The following is a 13,742-nucleotide window of genomic DNA, read 5'->3' as shown; positions in this document are numbered from 1 at the left end:
GTGGTGGTTGTTCACACATTACAAATGAGAGCAATATAAAAACAGTACTTTCACTAATTTCTCAAAATATTCTGTGGCATTAAAAAGAAAAAGAAATTTTAAAAAGAAATAAGAAAAAAAAAACAATTATTTTATAGATTTTTTTTTTATCACACTACTGCTGTAATCTCTGAATGAGTGCTGCCACTACCATAACATGGCATTTTTTTTCTCTAGAATAAAAGAATAAACCGTTGTTTACAAAGTTTTGATGTTTTTTTAGTTAAGTATGATTATAACTAATGAATCCTTTACTTTGAAATCAGTTCAAATAAATTATGCCTTTTAAAAAAAAGATTAAAAATAGAAATGTCTAAAAAAAATCTATTATTCATGCTTGAATGCTGCAAGTAGTTAATCTTTTCACTGTAACTCATATGCTGAAAGAAGGGTCTATGTGATAAAATGCCCTCCTCATATGCAAATTTGCACAAATGAATCAACTTACCAAACTAGGTACTAATTTAATCTATTTATCATGCTCAAATGCTGAAAGTAATTAATCTATTTACTTTACTCAAGCTCAAAAGTCATTCAAGAGTTTAAAAAAAGGCAGCACATCTCAAAATCTATGTTATGGAGGACAAAACAATAACATTTGACTAGTTCATTTGGCTCACATCACAAACACTTACGTGTTTTGGCACAAGGCTTTCATCAGAGCATTTGGGGCATATGCTAATGAAGGCCTTGTGCTTAAACTAGTAAGCATTTGATATTGTTTTGCCCTCCATAACTTGGATCTCAAATGTGCTGCCTTTTTTTGAAACGCTGTGAGAAGGCTCTCTGTGGTAAAATGCATCACCTCATATGCACATGGCACTAATAAAACGCCTCAAATATCTTACCATCTTATGTAAATCTGCCCACATCCTTGCATGTTTTATCCTCTGATGAGGTGTTGTAAGGATTCTTGCACCATTTGCACATCTTGCAACCATACTTTTAATGCACACAGATTTGTAGAAATAACACTTACACATATTGCATATTGTACATATTTAAATCTTTTTTTCATATACTTTCCTGTTTTTTAAATTTTTGTATTTAATGTTTAATTCCTGTACAGTGAAAGCAAAGGTTCCCATAGTCAAATTCCTTGTTGCATAAGCATACTTGGCCAATAAAGCTGGTTCTGATTCTGAAGATAATACTTAAAAAATTAATGATTATCGTAGAAATGTGCACCTTTGGGCTTTAAAATATGCAGGCATAAAACATGGGAATAAATGCTCTTCTTAGAAAATTTCCAACTCTGTTTTTTCACCAGTTTGGTAGAATTGACCTTATTGTGTCTCACAGTGGTGTCTTTACAGTTATACAGTAAAATAGACCCACTGTCCTCATATGAGGACATATTTAAAACAAACTACTTGTTGAGATACAACGTTAAGATGTGATCCTTACCAAGTCTTACTAATCCCAATTAGGTAGGAGGTATCAAAAATGCATGACAAGTGAAAGCTCTGGTTTCAGGAGGTTCAGAACCAAAGCCATGTTTAACAAGGACCCCTATGAGCCATGGGGATAGTGTTTATTTAAAAGACAGATTAAAAACAAGGCTCACAAACTTAAAACGGCATGTAAGAAATATTAAAGTAGAACAGAGCAGTCTGAAGCCAACATGAGGAAAAGCAACATGTTAAAGTTGATTATACTGTCCCTGCGTTTGATTAGTTATCAGCTAGCTGCATGAGGAGAATGTTACGCAGTCCCATTCATCTCAACCTGCACTGGTAGTTGCCAGATGATAGCCATTAAAAAAACGCTGTATTGTTGTGCAATTACAAGTCCAAGACCAATTCACATTGATGTCATTTGTAATGTGTAAGAGCAGAATAATGACTGGGTTAAATATGCAGTGAGATGTTGCCAAGAACTTTCTCTCACTGCAGGTTTACACTTGAGGATGACATGTGGCTTTCATATACAAATTAGTCAAATTCCTTTTTTTTTGGCAGTCAGAGTCAAGCGGGTTGGCCTATCTCTCTCTCGCTCCCTCTCTCTGCTCTGATGTTTTGCAACCACTGGGCCCACCACCTGGATGAGTGGATGACAAACAAACTGCAAATTTTCCTTCCAGTAACTGACCAAATAGATATTTATAACCAGCTGGTCTACCCCCCTCTCCACCTCTTACCCACTCGCCTCCCCCTTCCCCTCCTTAGCTACGGCTGTGAGAGCTCCCTTTAAAGACCAGTTGTGTCACTTCGGGCTTTGTTCTTAAACAAAGAGAACTGCCCCTCATCTGTCCATAATTGGGACGACTCTTGGAATGTGCTTGATGTCTCCGCTCGGGCCATTGCCGCTCCAACACACAGGCGAGGGTTGCTGGGACGTGGGAGATGAATGAGCAGAGGTCACAAACATCTCCCTTCTTGTCCTTATTCTGTTTTTTTTTCCTTCCATCTCTCTTTTACCTGTATTTCAACCCTCGTGATGGAGGATCTCGTCACTGAAATAAAGAAATCCCTTTCTTTAAGTGAAACAAGCTGCCGATTGACTTCACCAGGGTCTGTTTGGTTTCTCCAAGCAGCACCACCTCACCAAGGTGGGGTAGTTGGACGCACTACAAGGCCAATCCGCGGCACATGTCACTAGCACTTACTGAAGTGATGTTGACCATGGGCAGATGGTTGAGAGGGGATTGGAGGGTGTTTACTGCATTGTTACTAAAGGGAAGCAATTTAGAGAGTTTAAATTCTACTTGCAAGGAAGGGAAAAAATGTTGAAACAGTAGTTGGCCGGCGACCAAAAAGCCTGAGCCCCTAATTGTTTTCATTAATAGCAAATAATCTCAAAGTGCTTACTCGGTATTCTGGGAAACATTATGGGGTTATGTTCAAGACTTGCACATCTGGGAAACCTCTGTGGATTAGTTTAGACATTTGTCTGCAGCAATCACATGAACCCCAGGTGAAAAGGTTTACACTGCAGCCACAGATATTCGAGCGTCTTTTGTGAAGGTGTTGTGTTCCTTTTGGTGTTTAAGCAACCTTGTCCCCCTGAATCCAACCGCTTTAGTTTTGGTCATGACTCATTTACTCCTGAATCCTTCACCTTTCACCCCGAGCTCCACTCCATGTCACTCGCTACCCTGGATAAGTAAATACATGATGTAATGTGTGGTTTTTGCCTCCGCCTCCACCCACATCCAGGGGTGATTAAACTGGAGCACACTAGTTTTAGGCGGGGATGGATTGGGTGTGGTCAAAAGGGTCCTGAAAAAGGAGAAGTTGGGGATTTAACAAATGTAATGGACAGGAGGGGGGTATGACAAGGTCACCAGCAGGGTGGGACTAAAGCGGGGTCCCATCACAGACATAGTGGATGCATCCAGGATAGGGGATCCAGCCTGTAGCCAAGGCCAGGCCAGCGGCTCCACCTCCCCCCCGGCTGTCTGGGCTCCAGGTTCCAGGTGGGTGATTGGGGCTTTTGACTGCAGCACACAGCAGCCGTTTGCCGGTCCCGCTGCCCATAACGATCTCCTCCAGGGCTTCCAGACCCATTGTCATTCAGACTCCCTGCTACAATTCACAAGTCTGATACCCCTCCGCTCTGGAGCCTGGACTGGGCTGGGCTGCCTGACTGACTGACTGCTGTCCCGGTGTTTGTTTGTGTGAGGGAATGTGAGCCTGTCAAGACTAATAAGCCTTTATATGTGGTGATAATTTCATTACAATGTGTTCTTAAACCGGAGAGAGCTCTTAAAATCAGGTCTGTTGTTTGTTTTTGTGCTGATACTGCTTGCTTTTTTGTGAAAGTAATCTACTTAAAAACATACAAGAGTCAGTTTAAAAAAATAAACCTATGAGAGATCCGTAGAAAGGTTTTTCCTTCCTTTTTGGTGAATACTGATTAAAACAGTGATATATTTCTGTTGAGTCCAAGCATGCAGTTTTAAACTACTGGGAGAGCATTAGGTTAGCTTAGCTTAGCTTAGTGTAAAAACTGGAAACCAGAATAAACAACTGACTGAGCTTTACCTAGGGGTCAGGAGCAGGGGGTTCTTCTAGTCGCATGGAAACCTTATGCAGCCACAATTCCAAAAAAGTTGGTGCACTGTGTTAATGTAAATAAAACAGAATTCAAAGGTTGTCCTATCTCATAAACCCATATTTCATTTATAATAGAGCATAAACTGCATATTAGATGATGAAACTGAGACAGTTAACCATTTCATGAAAAATCTAAGCTCATTTTGAATTTCATGGCAGCAACACGTCTAAAAACAGTTGGGACGGGGCAACAAAAGACTGGAAAAGTAAGTGGTACAAATGAAAACAGCTGGGGGAGCAATTCGTGACTAATTAAGCAACAGGTCAGCAACATGAAAGTGTATAAAAGGAGCATTTTGGAGAGGCAGAGTCTCTCAGAAGTAAAGATGGGCAGAGAATCACCAATCTCCAAAATGTGCGTCTAAAAACTGTGGAACAATTTCAGCAAAATCAACATAAAATTGCAAAGACTTTGAATATCCCACCATTTACCGTCAATTATATCACCAAAAGATTCAGAGAATCTGGAGAAATCTCTAAGAACAAGGGACATGGCCAAAGGTCAATATTGGATGCAAGTGATCTTCTGGCCTTCAGGGTCCACTGCATTAAAACAGGCATGATTCTGTACTAGAAATCACGGAATGAAATCAGAAATCACTGTCTGTCAACACAGTTGGCCATGCCATCCACTAATACAAGTCAAAGATGGATCATGCAAAGAAGAAGCCATATGTGAACAGGATCTAGAAATGCTACCATCTTCTCTGGACCAAAGTTCATCTAAATGTACTGAGGTAAAATGGAAAACTGTTCTGTGGTCAGATGAATAAAAATGTGAAATTCTTTTTGGAAACCAAGGATGCTGAGTCATGCAGGCTGAAGAGAAGAGGGACAGCTTGTTATCCTGGTGCAGTTGTAAAGCCTGCATCTCTGATGGTATGGGGTTGCATTTGTGCCTATGGCATGTGCAGCTTACACATCCGGAAAGGAACTATCAATGCTGAAAAGTATTTAGTGCATTATGCTACTGTCTCTTTAAGGAAAGGCCTTGACTTTTCCAGCGAGACAATGCTAGACCACATACCACATCCATCACAACAGCATGGCTTCACAGTAAAAGTGGCCTGCTTTTAGACCTTTCACCAGTAGAAAATATTTGGAGCATCGGAAAATGAAAAATCCTTGAAAGAAGACCCAGGACTGATGAGCAGCTAGAATCCTACACCAGACAAGAATGGGACATCATTCCTCTCCCAAAACTCAGCGATTGGGCTCCTCTCTACCCAGATGTTTAAGACTGTTGTTAAAAGAAGGGGGGGTGCAACACAATGGTTAACATGGCCCTGTCCCTATATTTGTGAGATGTGTTGCTTATGTGTTGTTTCTTCCCCCTCGTTGCTTGGAGTGTTCTTTTGTCTTTATGGTGTAATGGTGGCCATGAATACTGATTAACCAGTGACTGAATCTTCCAGACACAGGTGCATTCATACCTAAGGAGGTGAATATTTATGCAGTCACTTATTTTACCTGACATATGTTGTTATACATGAAGAAATTATGATGATCATGATTGTTTTATAAAATCAAACATCTGGGAGGGTTAATACTATTTATAGGCACTGTACCAGCCTCTCGGTTAGGAACACTGACTTTTTGGATTTCTGTTGCATGAAAACCTTTGATGGCATTGTATTGAAGGAAGTCATCGCTATCTTCTGGTTTTCTTCTGCGGTACCAGGGTGGATTAGTCTGGAAATGTTGTAAAAACACTTCTTATAACACACCACCACAGTAATGTTTCTTTAAAAGATTTGTTTGAAGAACAAAAGGACACGCCAGACCTCTTTTATAAGGTGGACAAGTGCCACCCTGCCCACCTGGTTTGTGTCTGTAGATGGAAGTCTTTCACTTGAGTAAAATAACTTGGAGTGAGTGAGTCAGAACACTTCACTACGGCCGTTTATAGACAACTAAACTAATCTGGAATACTCAGGACCTGTACATGTAAGTTTTGATGTGCCCTCTCCAGCATGTCATAATAGACTCCTCTCACTTAACATGACAGCCAGGAGGAGAAAGTATTTGTCCAAACATTTTGGGAATTCCTTTTTAAGAGCGATGCAAAGGTCACAGAAGAGTTCAGAAAATAGGACAGTGTGTAAATTACAAACTGTGTAAATTATTACTTGTTGGTGACGTTGAACATTTTGCATTTCAGGTTGGCCGTTTGGGTATCAGTCACTTTCACCTCCATGTAAAAGTAAACTCGCTGCTAAAACAGACAGCTGTGGAGTGGAAAGTGCCAGGAAGATTAATGAGGTGTGTCTCTCCTCTCATTCACACCATCCCTCTCTTTATCCCTGTGTTAGTGTGAGCAGGCTGGGAGCCGATGTGTGTGTGGATCCATGCGAGGTGGCTCCATGGGGTAACATGCTGAAGTAAACAAGCAGAGGAGACAGCAGGGTGATGTTCCTCTCACTCAGCTCCACACACTTCAAACAGGGAGCTAGTGTTACCTTGTTTGGACTAACGCCTTCTAAGGCTCATTTTCTCCCTATGCTAGCCTCGTCAATCTAAACACATACGTAGCTAGCTTTCTTTATTCCCAGCTGAACTCTCAAAAACATGCTGAAGTTCATCTGGATGAGAATTATTGTGAACAGTTATACTAGTCATATAGTTGGTTCACTAATGATAATGTTAGCCAACAGCCTCCTAGCTTAGCATTAAGACTAGAAACAAGGGAATAGGGGTATTTCTAGCTGGACCCAGGTATTTCCTGGATTTTTGTAGGCTAAATGCACTTTTACACATGCTCAAAACTCTTGAAATTTTTCACATATTTCCAAGACAGTCTGGCTGCAGACTGATGATCTCAGATTCCCCCTTTTTAAGATCACTACTGTACCCCCAAATTTCCACATAGGATGACCATGCAGTGCACCGAAGCTCTGCAGGTTTGCACCAACCGAAGATGAGCGACCTCGCCCACTGGAAGTGTGAGAGCGCTGCTGTGAGTTCAGATTGGAATAGTATGTCAACAGCAGTGGGTTTTACCTTTTGGGGTTAATTTATCATCCTTTCCGGAATAAGTCCATGATGTTATTGCTCCTGCAATCGGGTGAGTACATTAGGAAGTTAAAAGGTTCATTTTTGCTGAAAGGATGTGTGGTTTTATGTAAAATTCTTTGGCTAAATGGCCACAAAAATGAACTTTTCCTCATCAATGGTGCCGTTGTAGCTCTGTGACCCACTGACCTCTCAGTGACCTTGCTCTCATTGCAGGATGAGACGTAATGTTGATATAGTGATGATTTACGATCAGAATTCCACGCACTGTGTTGTATTTTGAAAGAATTGGTTATTCTATGCTTGTGACTTCCTGTTTGGAGCTTTCTGATCAACTGGTACGCCGTTTGGCAGCGGCCAGTGCTGAAAATACACCTGCAGCGTGTCTCGAATGAAGTGGAGCGGAGTGGCACTCCAAGGACACACTGCCGCCGGACTGGATGGACTAGAGATGGAGCGATGTGCTCCGCAGTACGATTCACCGGCCGATCGCGGCACGGTCACTGTATGTGGAAATTGGAGGCAAGACACAGCCTCTTTCAGGATGGAAACACAAAAACTAATACTAAAATACATATACAACTAAAACTTTCAAAGTAAAAAAGTAAAAGTAAGTAAAAAAGTAAAAAGTAAAGTAAAAACTTTGCACAGTGAAGATTTCAAAAATCTTTGCGTGCAGACCAGGCTCCACTGTGTTTTACTCTTTCCACCAGCATTGAAAGCCAATCCCTTCAGAATCACAAAGGTAAACTTGCTACACTGTCCGTGTGTAAATTCCCCCTGTAAGATCTGCCTGTCATTTACAAGGTGAGTACTCTGCCCTCAGGACCTCTGTGGCCCTGCAGGGAGACCTACATGTGCTGGACTGAATCTCTGTGTTTTCAGATGATGTTTCACACTGTCAGGGTTGACTTATCGGAGCGGGAAAAAGTTCCCAGGGAATAGACATGTCCCACAGACAGCTTAGGAATGTTTTTACAGGGTTTGCTCCATATTCTGCAAAACTACTGCTGTCGTGGTAACAAGGGCAAGAAATTTACAGCTTTTATCTTCTAGTATGTTGAGTGTTTATGAATGCTTTCATCGGTGCATGTGTTTGTTTTCCATTATCCCATTTTGTTTACAGTGTATTTAGAAGTTTGAAGGCCATGTGATGTTTGGTTTCATGCCATTGTGGCTTGTAAAGTCAAGTATTGTTGTGCCCCATCTGCTTAGTATCTTCCTCTCTACCTTTGCTGCTTATGCCTTGTCCTTGCATTGCCAAATTGATTTGATCTGGGTGTTATAGTCGGAGAATTCTCACAACAATTAGGGGTATTTTTTGTTGTGCATTGTTGAGCATGTGTGCACATGCTAAAATTGTTTGATGCCCATGTGGAGGGAGGGAAAAAACACAATTAAGGCCAAGTTTGGACTGTCAAAAACATCCCCTCTTCCAGTCCCTTTTGCTTCCCCCTTCCCTTTCTTTCTTTCATGGAGAGGAGCTGAGAGACGGGACCGCAAGTCCCCTCAGAGGCTCGGTCCTCCATCAGTGTCCTTAATGGATGTCAGATGTGTGTGAGAGGAGGCCGTAGCGTGAGTGTGTTTCATGTTAGTTCTCAGCGTGATGAGCAGGGAAGCAGCTGGAGATGAACAGAAACCGCCCGGGCCTCCCTTACAATACCTCCATTTTTTATTCTCTCCTTCCAAGTAATGCTCTCCTACTTTTCCCCCAGTGTAATATATTGGTATTAATAAAGGCAAACAAAGGCAAACATTCTGTAATGGGAGAGGAGAGGAAGATATTTTGGTTTCCTGGAGAACCAGACTGCAGCCTCTTTACTTCTTCTCACTATAAATCTCGTGGCAGCTTGAATGGCTGCATGGCCATGCCTTGTGTTAATGTTTCCCTGAGCTGATTACAAAGGAGTTCAAGGCGAGCTGCTCTGTTATTGCTTACAGCCAGGGTACCTAATGGCATGCTACAGTGCTGTCATACAATATCAAGCTGGAACTCTGAAGGAATTTGTTATTCATCAAAGCATCTGCTGCATGGAGATGGTTCTTTACTGTAAGTGGCATCCCAGCAAAGGCCGTCCCCTTCTGGCAATGCAGCTCACATCCCAGTTGCTTAATAGGAATTCAAGTTTCCCACAAACGTCTTTGTTGGAACGGCATCCTTTCACCGCAACCATTAAACACTGCTGCTCACATTTCTTCCTCGTTCTCAGGAACATTTTATTTGTATTACTTTAAGGTTTGTCTTTGTGATATTGCTCCTCTGGGAGTGCTGAAGACGAGGACAGCGCGGGGTCACTTAGCCCAATGAGTGAATAACAGAGCACAGAATGATGTTGACTGCTTTCATAAGGTGGAAATAAACAAGTCCAGGTGTTTTGTGGAGGAGGCTCAGTCTAATGCATGAGTCAAGATGAGTATTTCTCCCCCTCGTTAACAAACAGAAGTGCTCACAGTCAGTGAGTAACTTTAGGCTGATGTGTGGGCCAGGCCACTAAGGGGAGCAAAGGGATTTGGAAAGTGTTTGTATTTGGGGCTTATCTCCAAAAACAGCATTTATGTGTCAAAATAACGCACTCCCAGGCAAGTGTTGTAACATTTAAGGAAGTATATCTGTCTGTACTGCATTGCTATATCAAGAAAAAAAGGGAAAGTCACTACATCCTTATCCTCAATCATGCTGACAACTGAGCAGGAAGGCAAATTCTAGGAGTAAAGTTGGACAGAGCATCAACAGGTACTGTGAAAAACCTCCTTCCTGATTTCTTATTTTGTCCGTCTGACTGAGTGAATTAAGCTAAAAGTTCTCAAAAACCAACACATCATGGCACCAACTAAAGAAATTCAGGAGATGAGAAACGATATTGACATCTATTTAAACTGCTCTTGCCTGGTTACAATCAGCCACTCCCTATGTAAGCTGCTCTTGCAACCCTCCTCCACCCCAGCTCCTCTTTAATTCTGCATCTGACTTAATCAATGTCATTCAATTGTCATCAATGCCTGCTCTGCTCTGTTTTTTTGCTGCTTCTCGCCCTGCCTTAGGCTTTCGTTATCAGCATAGGAGGAGCAGGATAATAACAGTTAATAGAGACATTTTATAGCTGCAAATCATGTTTCTTGACAAAGTGGTCCTGACATAATCGGAGATAGCTTGACCCATGCCCTTCCATAACATGACCTATACTGTAGCCAGTTGGCAGGTAAAACTTTTATTTTACATTTTATTTTCAAGACAGTCTGACTGCAGATTGCAGATCTCCTCTCTTGCAGACCACAACTGTGAGACAGCGCATCTGGCAGAACAGAAATACACCCTGAAACTGCAAAAGGTTAGGATACCAAAAGACAGATGTCAAAAACCTGAGCTGCAAAACCTACAAAATGTTTAATAAACCCAAGTAAACAGTCTGCTACTGGAAAAAAGCTTGGCCTAAAAAAAACAAACAACCAAACAAAAAAAACCCACTAAAATGTAGCTCACATAGCATGTTAGCTGCTTATGATTCACAGCTAAAGCTAAATAAGCTAAGTTAACTATGTAGCTAATGTAGCTTCATTAGCTTTAGCTATGTAAGATACATAGCTTAAGCTAACTAAGCTAAGTTATCTAAGTAGTTAATATAGCTTTGTTAGCTTTAGCTACATAGGATACATAGCTACATAAGATATGCAGCTACGTGAGATACATAGCTAAAGCTTACAAAACCGAGTAGGCTATAAATCTAGTGTAGCTTTGTTGGCTTTAGCTCTGTAAGATATGTTGCTAAAGCTTATAAAGTTTGAGTTTACTACGTGGCTAATGTACCTATGTTAGCTTTAACTATGTAAGATATGTAGCTAAAGCTCACAAAGCTGAGATACCTACATTGCTAATGTAGCTATGTTAGCTTAAGATACATAAAATACGCTGCTAAAGCTGACAAAGCTGACTTAGCTGACTTAAGCTAATGTAGCTTTGTTAACTTTGTTAGCTTTAGCTATGTAAGATATGTTGCTAAAGCTTACAAAGCTAGTTTAATACGTAGCTAATGTAGCTTGTTAGCTTTAGCTATATAGGGCACATGGCCAAAGCTTTCAAAGCTGAGATAACTACATAGCTAATGTAGCTATGTTAGCTTTAGCTATGTTTGCTAAAGCTCACAAAGCTAAAGTAAGAGATAGGATAGGTATATTGGCATATATAGAAGCATTAACTACATAGCTAATTTAGTTTCATTGGCTTCATCAAAAGCTAACATACTTAAAGTTAGCCAAAATTGGTGTTAGTGAGTCTATACATGATTTAATCCCAGATAAGATGTCCAACCATTTTTATCTGTTTTTTTTTTTTTTTCAATGGAGTGTTGCTTAGTCTGTAATGTTTGCAGTGTGGCTATTTCATGAATGTTAATGCCAGACTTTGTTTATGAATTAAGCTAAATTTGAAAGAAACAAGCAATCAAAAACAACTTCTACACTGCTGTACTGACAAATTATGTTACTTCTGTCCTGACAGAGGTGGTGTTTCACAGAAGTGGTATGCATTTAAGGGCACCTGAGATCTGCTGTCATGAGCCAGACCCCTCTCAATATTTTGGCTTCACTCTGGGCAGCTGTCATTAGGTCTTTTTATACAGTGTATGATTCCCACCTGTAAGCCAAGTGAACACATCCTGTGCTGAAGTAAAGAATTGTATTGAACTCTCCTCTGGCTGTCCATACTTTAATGCAATAAATGAAACGGCTTATAGCATCAACAGCTGTGTTTGCATTTAGGTTTCAAACAACAGGGATTGTTTTCACATATTAGTTTAAGTCCTTTTGCAAGATAAAGCACTTAACTGTTGTTTGCATTCATTTGTTTTTTTTCTACCATCTTTTCTGTTGTATTTAATGTTGGCCTGACTTTAAAACAAATTGTCCTTTAAAGGGAAAAAAGACAACCTTGAACCTTAACCTGACCCCAAATACTGTATATCTCTACCAACCTATCATTTTCTGTGACACCTAACCTCAACCCAACCCTATCCTGACTCCAACCGGTTATCTCTGCTGTGCTTAACCATAACCTAACCCGAAGCCTAACCCCAACCATGAGGAGGGACATTTTCAGAACTATTTTTGCAAGTCTTACAGCAGATATATTACTAAAACTGACATAAAGATGGCAATTTAAATGCACACCCAAATTTCAACAACTTAAGAGACATAAATCTGAAAGAGGAAAACCATCAGGGGTGATATTTAGATAGAATCAGAGGCTTTATAGGCTTGCTTTTTAAGGAGATGAGGGTTACTGGTATTGTAGCAGGTCGGCTGATTATCTCAGATTTCTAACAGCCTGTCAGTTGGTAGGCTTCCCTTTGCTTTCCAGGACGCGGGCGGAGGCCCTCATTATATCTCTCTCCATGCCTGGACCTCACGTCCGTCTCCTCAACGCCCGCTCTGTTTGTTTAGAGAGCGGCAGCCTTTTTAAGCTACGTTTGGCCTAATGAGCCCATTATCTGTCAATGATCCACAAAGAGGCCCTCCTCTGTCCCGCTCTGGCTCCCTGCACCACCCCTGTGTAGCAGCTTCCCCTCACCTCTCTCTTCGCCCTCTGTCTCAGCAATTTTTGCCCTCCTTTTGCACCCTTCGTCCACCTTGTTTCTAACCCCATTTTTTTGTGCAAACATGTCCAACACTGTGCTCCTTTTTCCTCCCCCAGGACAACCATCCTCCCTTTTGGAAACACCTGCATGCATCACCTTTGAGGCCTGGTGTTTTATGTCCTTTTTGGGAACTACTTTGGTCTGGTTTTAACTGCCTAACACCTGCAGAAAATGTTTCCTCTCTTCATCACAGCAGAGAGCATGAGTCAACAGAAGCGAGACAGCAAAGTCATCTTCAGGAGAACGCTAAGGAAGATTTGCGAGGACCCCATTAGGCGTGTGATACCTACAGGATACCGACCCTCACTGTGGGATAAAAACTATGCGTCTGGGTACGTTTTTATGCAGGCTCATATATCCATGAGTCTTGCTGCAGGTGTTACAGGTGTGCATTTGGGAGTAAATGTATATGAGACCCTCTTTCCTCATTTCCAGCAGCAGCCACAGGAAGCAGGGTGCATCAGCTCCCTGTTGTTGCTCCGTTAACACTGAAGACTTAATTACGGTGATCTGGTAATAGCAGAGAAAAAGAAAGGAATGCTGTCCTCATGGCCATACTCACAGCAGGATCAACTGCACGAGCTGCACTCTCCAACCTCTCGCCTCTCACAGCTGCCCTAAGAAGAAGGAGGGTGTGAGGAAGGGGGGAGGAGGAGAAGAAAAAAGACAAAGAAAATTAATCTGCTGGGTGCAGGATCTTAATTCGATTTAATGAAGGGAGCTTTAAGTCTGAGAAGCTTTGTGCTCACACACCTCCGCAGGCACGTACACAATCATGTAGGTCCTATTGATCTGTTGGAACAAACCCTATTAAGGGCAATTATGTTATTCACCAGACATGGTAAATCCATTTCTTTGGTTTAATTTCTTGCTAATACAAGAAAAAGGAAATCTCAGACGTGATGCTTCCTGTTTGAGTGTGAGATCGGAAATCTTAGTTTCCGTCTCGCCATAATGCCTTTGTTTCACATCGCTTTGAAGCCCAAAGATTACAAGTTTTCTG

Source organism: Cheilinus undulatus, linkage group 18, assembly GCF_018320785.1.
Source record: "Cheilinus undulatus linkage group 18, ASM1832078v1, whole genome shotgun sequence".
Classification (NCBI taxonomy): Eukaryota; Metazoa; Chordata; class Actinopteri; order Labriformes; family Labridae; genus Cheilinus; species Cheilinus undulatus.
This window is presented reverse-complemented; position numbering follows the sequence as displayed.